The sequence below is a fragment of the Bos indicus x Bos taurus genome, chromosome 11, assembly GCF_003369695.1.
Source record: "Bos indicus x Bos taurus breed Angus x Brahman F1 hybrid chromosome 11, Bos_hybrid_MaternalHap_v2.0, whole genome shotgun sequence".
NCBI classification, from domain to species: domain Eukaryota; kingdom Metazoa; phylum Chordata; class Mammalia; order Artiodactyla; family Bovidae; genus Bos; species Bos indicus x Bos taurus.
In genome coordinates this window covers 58,622,262-58,634,310 of record NC_040086.1, presented here as the reverse complement: position 1 = coordinate 58,634,310, position 12,049 = coordinate 58,622,262, and the positions used below count along the sequence as shown (strand labels likewise).

General features: G+C 35.0%; 1 protein-coding gene across 1 annotated transcript in view; it reads right to left on the bottom strand.

The window, feature by feature from the left end:
• LRRTM4 (leucine rich repeat transmembrane neuronal 4) overlaps positions 1–12,049 on the bottom strand; it is a 998,210-nt gene that overhangs the window by 532,592 nt on the left and 453,569 nt on the right. The gene's annotated exons all lie outside the window — the stretch shown is intronic.

The following is a 12,049-nucleotide window of genomic DNA, read 5'->3' as shown; positions in this document are numbered from 1 at the left end:
ATTCTTTATTTCTTCTTCACTTTCTGCCATAAGGGTGGTGTCATCTGTGTATCTGAGGTTATTGATATTTCTCCCAGCAATCTTGATTCCAGCTTGTTTTACCCAGCCCAGCATTTTGCATGATGTATTCTGCATAAAAGTTAAAAAAGAAGGGTGACAATAAACATCCTTGATGTATTCCTTTCTCAATTTTGAACCAGTCTATTGTTCCATATCTGGTTCTAAGTGTTGCTTCTTGACCTGCATATAGATTTCTCAGGAGGCAGGTAAGGTGGTCTGGTATTCCCATCTCTTGAAGCATTTTCCGCAGTTTGTGGTGATGCACACAATCAAAGGCTTTAGCGTAGTCAATGAAGCAGAAATAGATGCTTTTTCTGGAATTCTCTTGCTTTTTTGATGATCCATTGGACGTTGGCAATTTGATCTCTGGTTCCTCCGCCTTTTCTAAATCCAGCTTGAACATCCGGAAGTTCTCGGTTTAGGTACTATTGAAGCCTCAGCTTTGAGAATTTTGAGCATTAATTTGCTAGCGTATGAGATGAGTGCGATTGTGTGGCAGTTTGAACATTCTTTGGCATTGCCTTTCTTTGGGATCAGATTGAAGATTGACCTTTTCTACTAAAATTTTGTTCTGTTAATCTTTAAACAATAAATCACATGAAAAATGTAAATGAATTGGGAGACAGCACCCTGGTGTGATCCCTCAATGAGTCATATTTTATGATTTTGCAACTATATTTTTTAATGAGAACTTGCTCAGGAAATCAACCCCTTTTAGCTGAACTCCAGTTATTCTATCTGTACAGTGTCTTTTGTACCATGTGCATTTTTCCCATCCACTTGCCTAGTATATCTTTATGATAGGGAGTGATAATATTTTAATTAGTTTTCTATCATTTACTGAAAACCTGATGTCTTCCAAAGGAATAGACAAAGTTCTATCTCTGTTGCTTCGCATGCATTATATCAACAAAGAGAAATATTGTGTTAAATTCTATTTTCATTTAAGTATTTTTCTTCAATCTTCAGAGAAAAAAAATACACACACATATGCAAACATAAACATGATTTTATGTTGACAGCTATGAGTTTCAGTTAGATCAGACCAGATTATATGATAGTACACAAAACTCTCAAAACCTTAACAGCTGACACAACAAAATTTTGTTTCTTCCTCATATAACTTGCACACTGAGGGTTGCTTTGCTCATTGCACATTCTCTAGGACCAAGAGCATTTGAGACTTTACCTTGACAGCCTTTTGGCTCACTGCCATAGTGGGTAGGAGCTTCTGAAGGTCTTGAACAATCTGGTGCTCTGGCCTGGTAGTGACACATGCCATTCCCTACACCTCATTGGCTAGAAGAGCACTCTCTCTCCACACAGACTGGAAGATTCAACTTTTCTTACATCAGGTTGTGGTCAAAAGAAGAAGGCCTAGATATCAGAAAGCACCTCTAAAAGTTTACACTGGGCAATGCTGTTGGCTCAGAAACTATAACAATGTTTGCTTCCATTAGTTTCAGATGCAACATCATCACATTTGTTGAGTGATTAGGTTATCATTAGAAAGATTGTTGTTGTTCAGTAGCTCAGTCATGTCCAACTCTTTGTGGCCCAGTGGATTGCAGCATGCCAGGCTTCCCTGTCCTTCAGTATCTCCTGGAGTTTGCTCAAACTCATGTTCATTGAGTCGATGATGTCATCCACCCATCTTGTCCTCTGTCACCTGCTTTTCCTCCTGCCTTCAATCTTTCCCAGAATCAGGGTCTATTCCAGTGAGTCAGCTCTTTGCATCAGGTGACCAAAGTAATGGAGCTTCAGCTTCAGTATCAGTCCTTCTAATGAATATTCAGGGTTGATTGCCTAGAAAACTGTTTGGTTTGAATTCCTTGCTGTCCAAGGGACTCTCAAGAGTCTTCACCACCAAAGATTGAAAGCATCAATTCTTCTCCACTCAGCCTTCTTTATGATCTAATGCTCACATCCATACATGACTACTGGAAAAACTATGTGCATGTTTGTGTATTAGTCACTCAGTCATGTCTGGTTGTTTGTGACACCATGGATTGTAGTGAAACCATAGCTTTGACTATATGGAATTTTGTCAGCAAAGTGATATCTCTGCTTTTTAATTAGAAAGATTGTTAAAACTAATTGTAATTCAATCAAACTAAATTGAAAATATATTATTTGGAATCAAGATGGGATAAAAGTTCAGAGAGCATTGAAAACATTTAGTTATATCAATGGACATGAGTTTGAGCAAGCTCCGGGAGTTGGTGAGGGACAGGGAAGCCTGGTGTGCTGCAGTCCATGGGGTTGCAAAGAGTCAGACATTACTGAGCAACTGAACTAACTGAAGTATATCTAGAACAGAAATTATAAACCAGATTTCTTTTAAAAGAAACATTTAGCTGCAAAACGAGTGAACTCAGTTATTTGTTTCCAATCATTGACATTTCCTAAAATACTGAATTATCTTCATTTTCACACTACAGCACAAATCCACCACCTTTGCAGAGCCTTCTCTACTAGAACTAATCTAATTTTCTTTGGTTATTCAGTCTAACAGAGATCCAGAATGATCTCTCTTTAAGCATCCCACCTACATCTCCTGGATGTTCATTGTGTATTTTTTTCCTTCTTACTTTTAATCAGTACTCTCCCCAGACTATAAATATTAATGCTATCTTGTCAGGGACACCATCTGCCCTGTTAGTTTTTGGAGCCTACCACACAATGATTGCCTTTTCCAACTTCTGAATTCCTCTGTGTCTTTGGCGTGTCTGTAGCTCTGCATTGGCACTTTGGACCCTTAATACAAACCTTCCAATACTCTTTTGATAATACTTATTGGATGCTAAATCATTAAATGCTATTAAATATTCTGTATAGGGCATTGAACAAATTGTCTAATAATAATGATAATAGCAAGCACTTATCTAGCACTTGCTACTTACCAGATAATGAAATTTTATATATTTTTAGTTCATTTGGCCCCAAACAATCACTTTTTGAGGCAGATCCTATTATTATACTCATTTTACACGTAAAGGAATTAAAAACACAAAGAGTGAGCTAAAGGCCCAAGCTCAAATAGGTAATAGGTTGTAGAGTGAAATCCAACCTCAGTCTGACTTGACAGCCTGTGTTTTCACTCATTACTCTACATTGGAATAATCATTTCCCCAGTTTTTGTTTGCTTGTTTCCCTTCTGTAATTGGGAAAAAATTGAAACCAAATGATCCTCTGATCCCACGTTTCATTGTATGTATCCATGTATAAGGTAATGGAAATTGTTTTAAATCAAAAACTTTTAGATACAAGAATTTTTACATTTTCTACTCAGATATAACTGACAGAGGTGACACAAATCTCACTTGTAATGCCCTATGCTGTCTTATCCTGTCATGCTGTTGTACTTCAAAGACAAGGAATGATAGCTGTTTAATAAGGGAGGTTTACTCATTGTAATTAATAAAGAGCAAACATAAATTAGTTTCAAGAATTCCATGTCCAAGATAAGTAGAAACCTCAAATGTTATAACCAAGAGAAAGTTAGGAGTCAAAGGCATTTGAAGCAAACATAAATACATTTCTTTAAAAGTTCAAAATTTCTAACTGTTTTTAACGGTTCAGTGTCTTCAAGAAGTAGTTAGATATAGAATCAATTTCATAGTCAAATACATATAAGAAATTTAGATTAGGCAAATTTCTTAGAATCTTTGCTATGATGATAGAAATCATATACTTTTATTAGAAGGTACAGACTGTCCAATTTACTATGCAAACTACTTTTCTCATCAAGCATCTTGTGTGAAACAAGCTTCAGGAGACATTGATTTTGGAGTTAAGGAAACATGACCTCAAAAACAGTGGGTTCATTTTAAATGCCCCAGGAATTTTAAAGAAACCATAAAATTTTAACTCTCTTAATAATGTAACTTTCTAATCAAAAGTTTAATTTCTCTGTGGCCTGATACATATAGCTATACTGCCCCAAATTTAAAAATGTTAAAAATTATTAAAAAAAAATAAATAAATATGAAAATATAAAACTTGAACAACAACAACAACAAAATAAAAAAAAAAAAGAAATCTGTATGTGTATATATATATCTATATATATACACCTTACTCAAATATATATATGTATAATTATTGTTACATTTTATACATTCCAACAAAATACAAACTCAATTGACAAAAGTAACTACCTTTCTAGAATGTTTACAGACATGAATATCCACATTGGAAAACTATCTTTAGTGGATTTATCCATGTTCTCAGAAGCATATTTGATAAGGGTAGGGATTGGAAAGAATCATGCTAGTACGGTGAAAATGCTCAGTGAAATATAATGTTCACTTATTTTTTCCCTAGGCTACAACTCACTGCTATAAAGGTCAACAGTTATAGTTCTCAGCGGATTCTTAGAATGTAGAATGAGGGAGTTTGAAATGATTTGTTCTGTCACCTGTTCCCAGAAATCTGACATAATTTAATATGATGACTGTTCTTTACCTCATTAAATTGGTAAAGGAAAGCTGGATAGAATCCCAAGTTATTTATGACCAACTACTTATAAAATATGAGTTTGGAATTTTAAACTCTACTTGCCACAACTGCCTTTCTGTTCCCACCCACTAGCCAAAATCATTTATATGCACATATAGAAAACCTGGGGCAAAATCCCTCTAAATCATCCCAAGGTGAGTATAAATAATCACATCATAGCTTACTATGTAACACCACCTTTAACTTTCAGCAAAACAATGATTTAAGAAGAATTACTGTTATTGTCAAGGCTCAGAACCAGTGGATTGCAAAAGAAAAAAACAAAAAGGAAACATTCAAAGTATGAACAACAAACAGTAAAAAAAAAAAAAAAAAGAGATTAATTAAAAATTTTCAAATAGTACTCCAAGGTAGTGGCTGACAACCTGGATTCTTTAAGGTTAACTACACAATAGTAAGAGGGACCTGCAAAGTATATTTTAGAGTTTTAGAAACCAAATTAGGAGTCATCTATCACCGGGGTGCCCAAGAAAATAAAATTCTACATTTTATTGCTTTTGCCTAGAATTAGTTTAAGCCCATGCTATGTAATACTGACCATGGGCATCAGAAATTGTGTGTGTTTAATTGATTGAATTTTTAGGAAAATAAATAATTGCCACTTAAAAGTATGTCTGACAAAAATTCTTCACAAGTTGTGACAAATGGAGAAGTTTATTATGCATTACTAGTAAATATGTTTATGTTTACCCTATGTATAATGTATACATATGTTTGTATGTGTGCTTCCCTGGTTGCTCAGATGGTAAAGAATCTGCCTGAAATGCAGGAGATGAGAGTTTGATCCCTGGGTCAGGAAGATACCATGGGGGAAGGGAATGGCTATCCACTTTAGTATTCTTGCCTTGAGAACTCCATGGACTGTGGAGCCTGGTGGGCTATAGTCCATGGGGTTGAAAAGAGTGACTAACACACACATATATGTATGATATGTATGTGTATATTTATGAGTATAATTCAAATCCAGAAACAGAATGCAAACAAAGAAGAGACAATTTTTATGCAGAAAGGACTATACTGAAACAAACAAAAGAAAGGTTTATATCTTGCAAAATTCCTAGTGGAATAAATAAAATGGGCATAAGAGCAAAAACCTAATATACACCAAGATGTAGTGACATTCTGTAACATTTCTGATAAATCGCCTTATTATATTCAAAATCACAGGGTTTTGTTCCTAGTCTACTAGGAAAGGATGCCATGGATGTGTATTCGGATCTGTCATATATAATCTTATCTGCCAAAATTTTGAGACTAAAAGATGAGCTCATGTACAAGCTGACAAGAGGTGGTAATGAGTCTCGGCTTTCTCGAAGGTTGTTTAAAGTTTAAGTTCCCCCATTGTGCAGATGCTGTCTGAATTAGCTCGGCAATTTTTATAATGTCAGCTGCTGTCAGGTGAGAGGGTAAATTATTCAGTTCAACAGGGAATGTTGTCAGTAAGAGTAAAAGGGTGCTAGATACAGAGGGGGCCCCAGATAGTGTAGAGAGCGACTTGTGTAAACTTATCAAATCTCTCTGGGAATCCCGAGTTGTTTCATTTTTCCCCAGGTATGCTTTAAAATAATCACTTCTACTGATAATTACACTTACACCACATGGAAAGTGAAATGAAATACTTAACCAGATTAGCTGAAATAGGAAAAAAACCCAGACATGTGATCTGGAGATTTTGACCCTGACATCTCCAACTCTGGTCATTCCTTATAAATGATATTGCTGCCAATTACTTTGTTAGTAGCAGTACAACCAATACTAATATGTGTAGTACATGGTGTATATATTCACAAATGTCTACAACTTTCAATTATCTCACTTAATTGAAATGGTCAAGCAAAATAAGTTGCCAATTTATACTGGAATTTGGATAATTATTTTCTCTAGGTGAGATAGTGCCCAAGATGTCAGAGAAGTTGCTCAAGAATTTATATCTGACTGCAGTATCCCAAGCAAATAGAACTGGAATTAATGTCATTCTTTGATATAAATTTAAAGGCTTAGGGCAATTTTAGAGAGTTGTTACAGTTGTTGCTTTATTTTTCTATTTAATTTTATTTTTGTCTTCTCAGGTTTTCCTTTTTAAAGATCTATTTTTGAAAATTTTACCTAGAGACAAAAGTAGGTCTCCATCATCAGGAGAGAAATGGACAGATTATTCAACAGCAACAAGAACCAGGGCCCTGGTAAATGCTTAGTTATACAACTTGAGAGTCCTGGAGATTAGATATCGCTGACCCTGCCCACAGCACCGGTTGTCTTGCTGTATCTCGCTGTGCGCATTGTTCACTGAACCCATGATAGGCAAGGTGCGAGCTAAGAGCGGGGAAGAAGATGAGAGGAGCCTTGGGAACTGCAGATGCGTTTAATCTTTCCTGGCTGGCACGGCAGCCATAGCAGCAGACATAACATAACACAACATAAATGCACGCAACCTTTCTGGGCTTTTCCAGATAAAGCGTATATATACTTATAGAATAAAAGTAGCCCGTGGTCAAGCAAGTAAGTACCTATTGACCCGCATGCCATAAGCAGTCTCAGCCGTTACACAACTGTGCAAAGTCATTGTTTACAGAGCACAGGGTGGGAGGGCGTCAGAGTGTGGGGTGCGAGAGCCTGGCTGTTGCCCTCTTGTTAATTTTCCCACAATAAGGAATGGTAAACAATAAAAGAAAAGGATGTTAAGAAAAAAAAAAAAAAGAATCAAATCACACTGTAAATACTGAAAAACAGCACATATAATTTTAAATCAAATTCAAGTAGACTTCTTTACTATTCACTACTTTAGGTCAAGATTGCTGTTGGAATCTGACAGTGAGGTCTAATTTATAGGCAGGGTTTCAGGGCTCCTTCCATGTCTAAAATTCTCAACCTGTTTGTCACTAGCTCTTTGTTCTCATGAGGCTCCCTCCATTTCAGTTTCCTAAAGGACTTTAAGTCTTTGAATGATTATCAAATTATGAAGATTATAAATTCGTTATTGAAGAGAAACACTGATGTACTTTTTTTTTCCTTTTGTTTCAGACTACAATAGAATTTGCAAACAAGTTGTAGCTTAAAACATACTGTTGCTCCATCTCCACAATGAAACACTAAATCAAAATTCCCTGGAAATCAAAATTAGACACCAGTGTTTTGGGAAATTCTCAAGGTGATTTTAATGTGTGGCTGTAACAACCAAGTGTTAGTATCTAGATGATTCTTAGAGAAAATAGTGTGCTTGCAAAGCTTTTGTACATGAGAAAGCGGGATGATTTAATACCAAACTGCAAAAGCACAAACATCACAATAATTACTCTTCTTGTAAGGCAGGGTCAATATCCTTAAAACACAGATGATATTTTAGAACTAAGTATTATCAATAATGGTGTGATTTAAATAAAGTTCACTTGTTGAAACACTCAAACATGTTTTCCATCTGACCATTTACAGACATTTCATTTATCTAGCAAAAAAAAAAAGCAAGAGTTCTACTGAACTTTAATCTTGTCATGCCGTTTTCTAAAAGGAAAAAAAGGCAACAGAAAACAATTACATTGAAACAATGCTCTGACCTCAATAATCACACATTGAAAATACTTTTATCTGGAAAAAGCCATTAGGAGAAATTGTGAACAAGGTGAAAACAGCTTTTGTGTGTTTTGGATAATAGTAACTCAGCAGGACTACAAAAGTAAGCCCTATTAAATCTACCTCACATTCTACGATTCTTGCTCTTCACAGAGTAAAAACTCTGACTCCTGGTTTCAAAACTTTCTGTTCTCAACCCAGAATACAATAATATAGCCATCTATCTGGCTTTTGTGAGCATTATACTTGTCATTAGAATGTGTTAGACACTATAGGAATCCATTACAAATACACCAAGTTATATTTTATTTACAGAAATAGTAACTAATTTTATTGCTGATGACTTCTAACATGACAAGAGATTGGCTAGACATTTGAAAGAAAGATCAGGAACAAAATAGATTTAGCTTCTCCCTATTACCTCTGTGCCTTTTTCACTCTCATCCCCATTAATAATAACATCTTTGCTTCTTACTTCATAATAAAACAAAAATCACCAGTACTAGCTTTTCTGGAAAGCTATAGTTCCTGAAGTCCTCTCTTTCCCTGAATTTTCTTCCCCTTCCTCTTATAAACCTTTCTTTTAGCTCTCTAATATCTGGAAAGAATAGAATCCTTTAAAATATATTAAAATTCCTGGAAAAAGTCACAAAACAAATTCAAAAATTTAGGAAACAAACAGGAAAACTTACCACACTGACAAAGCATGCATCATTTTGCTTTGTTTTTGAATTTGTGTCATATTCATAGATAATTTTATATATCTTTTCAGTTGAATCTCCTTTCTCCACAATCTTTACTTGTCTCTCTCCCAATAACCTTAGATCACACAGCTGGTTAATTGTGGGAATAAAACTCTAATCAAGCTCAGTTTGACTCCTAGTTTGCTGTCCTTCACATCCTCCCCCTCTCCCTGCATTTTCAGGGTCTGGTGATGTCTTTGAAGTTGTGCTAGAAATTTAGAGCTTTTTTAGAGGTTTGGCCTGAGGACATTCAGCTACTCATTTCCCTGTATTGAAAAATTATCCCTTCTATATGGCAAGTTTATTTTACTCCCCAAACCTGTAGCTGCAAGAAGGACACATGGCGCATGGAGAGAGACTGATGCGCTGTCTCTACTGTCCATGAGTCCAGGAAACTGCGCTTAGCTACAGAGGAACATACGTGGTAGCCTAACCACTGCCTGAAAGGTGCAATGGATGTGAAAGAGTAGCCACCCGGCCCTAAGGAATCTGTCAGATGAAAAGTATCTCTGAAACTTTCCTGTGCTTAAAAGATCCAGCCTAAAAAAGAGAACCCAGATAATTCTAAAGAGTAATTTAACCTGGGGAACTAGACACAGATGTTTTGCAAAACTTGAACACTAATGAAGGTGTGACAACAGAGTGAAATGCATATAGAAAGTACCTTCAGCTTTAGAGCTAGAAAGACAATCATGAAAGGATATTGCTACCAGAAACTAAGTGCTAACACCACCATGCAAGAATGGAAGAATGCGAGGGGATAACCAATATGTACTAGAATCATGAAAGAGAAGGCAGATACTGCCGTATCAGCACAAAAGTAGGGGGAGGAAATGAGAAATACTCAGACTTCTCCCATTCTTATCTCCTCAGTCTCCTGTCTACAGTGTCTACATTGAATGCAATAGGAAGCTGTGGAGAAAGGGAAATGAGTTTAAGAGAAATGAGCAAGTGATTGACCCAACCTCCAAACTACTCACAATTTGATTCTGAAGATAAAGTATTTAAAGAAAATCAAATACTTATTATATTTGTTCAATAATACCCAAAGACATATTTCCACCTGGTTCTAATAATTATTATCTCCATGATCATTCTAACTCAACCACAATTTTTTTCAGGGGAGTAAAATGGGTAAATGAATTCATTTTAACTTACTATGGGATTAATTTAATGTCAGAAAGACTCCATTCACATAGCTGTGTCTCTTGACACTAAAACCTTCTGAAGAAGACATTTATGTTAAATTTCCTTTAGGTGTTCTCTAGATAATTGAGATCTTTCACCGATCTTTATCTTAAGTATAATATGAAGTTTAATTATTACATGCAATTGTATTTTCCAATTCTTCTATTCATTTAAAATTTTATTATGTGGTATAATGTTCACTAATTCTTCATAAAAATTTCTTTCTGACCTAGTAATAAACTCTTTGTGAATAGAAATAGTGAGTAATATGTCAGTGTCAATGACACCTGAACCAGTACTATGAATATAGTGATGAGTCAGGGTTAATGAAATATGCCCCCTTTTTTTGCTTATCCTACATACATATCAAAATGTACAGTGCATGAGAGATGATCTAATGTACATGAACAAAGACATAATAAAGCATTATTGAAATGATCAAATGACATCATTAAGTTCAGAATATTTAGGGAAACACTCATTATTCTACTCTGATTACTTAACAAATACTAATAGCTATTATAATGTTAATAATTACACAGAAGAGTTTATAGGGATATTACACAGAAATGTTTTCTGTAAAAATGTAAATTTATTTTGGAATTTGTGGAGTTATTATTAAATAAATATTAATTGGTTTATATTATCTCAATGTAATCCTGAAAACTGACTCATGTGATAACAATGAATATTCCTATTTAAGAGGTAAGGAAAATTGATGTACAGAAATTTAAGCAAACTTCCTTATATTAAATAATTACTAAATTATGACATTAGTTTGAGAACTCTAATTTGTTACTTTATTTGAATGTATTTGCTCCTTACTCCTGTGTCTTACACAAAAACTCTAAGGTAGTTAGTCTATATATTATGCTAGTAAATTTATTTCTAGTAAATTGTTTATACAATCTTTCTTGGTTAAAAAAGGTGTAGTATTTATTTTGTCTACTTAGTCTTTGAAAATAAAGGGAGATGAAACATTTTAGGAATGAGTTGTAGAGTCCACATAACACTCTTACTTTGTACCCACTGATCACATAATGAACTTCATTGCACTTCACTAAAAATATAAAATATATATGATTTGAAGATTTTTATTTCTGTCAAAACTTTATTTCAAGGTTGCAAATTGATCTACTAGTCAAGGTTAAGTTAATTGCTCTGAATTAGTAGTATAACAACTCTCATTAACACCAATTAACAACTGCAAATGAGATAGAGAAACAAAAGAGACTGGTAGGTCATTCTGTCAAGAATACTGTTCCTCAATATAGTTCCCAGTTTGTTTTAAGTAAAGTTGTCATCAACTTTAGCTTGTAAAGTAGGGATATGCTGTCTTGCCAAACATTGGCACTCTGATATTTAGGAGTTGGGGAATGCAGACTGATAGTCAAATTCAGGAATTCCTGAGCTAGATGAACTAAATTTGAATCTCAGTCAGCTTCTCAACTCGTTGCATCACCTGGTCATGTCCCTGAACCATTCTTGGCCTGTTTCCTCATCTACAAAATGGTCATGGATATCATAGAATCTATCTCATAGGGTGGTCATTAAGAACAAATGAATTAATATATGTTAATTACATAGAGGAGTGTCAGGCACACAGTATACTCTAAACAAAGCTATATGATATCATTATACCGTGCAAGCATTTGCAATGAGGCCATACATTATCTTCCAACAGGAAAAAAACAAGATAAACTTCTCCATCAGCTTTCCTTTCCCAATGGATGCTGAGGTCTGTAAAACTAAGACTCTCACAACCTGTGTGAGACTAAGGGATAGGCTGAGGTGGCCTCTTCTCTTATCTCAACTAGCTTCAGTTCAGATAGGCTAGAGAGTCTTAGGAGTTTCTGGGAAAGTATAATTGATTTTTTGTTAAATGGAACTCCAGTGAAGATAAAAGAGCTTTACTTGATTTATCCTAGTCAAATTATGGTGTTGGAGAATTTTGAGAGTCCTTTGGACAG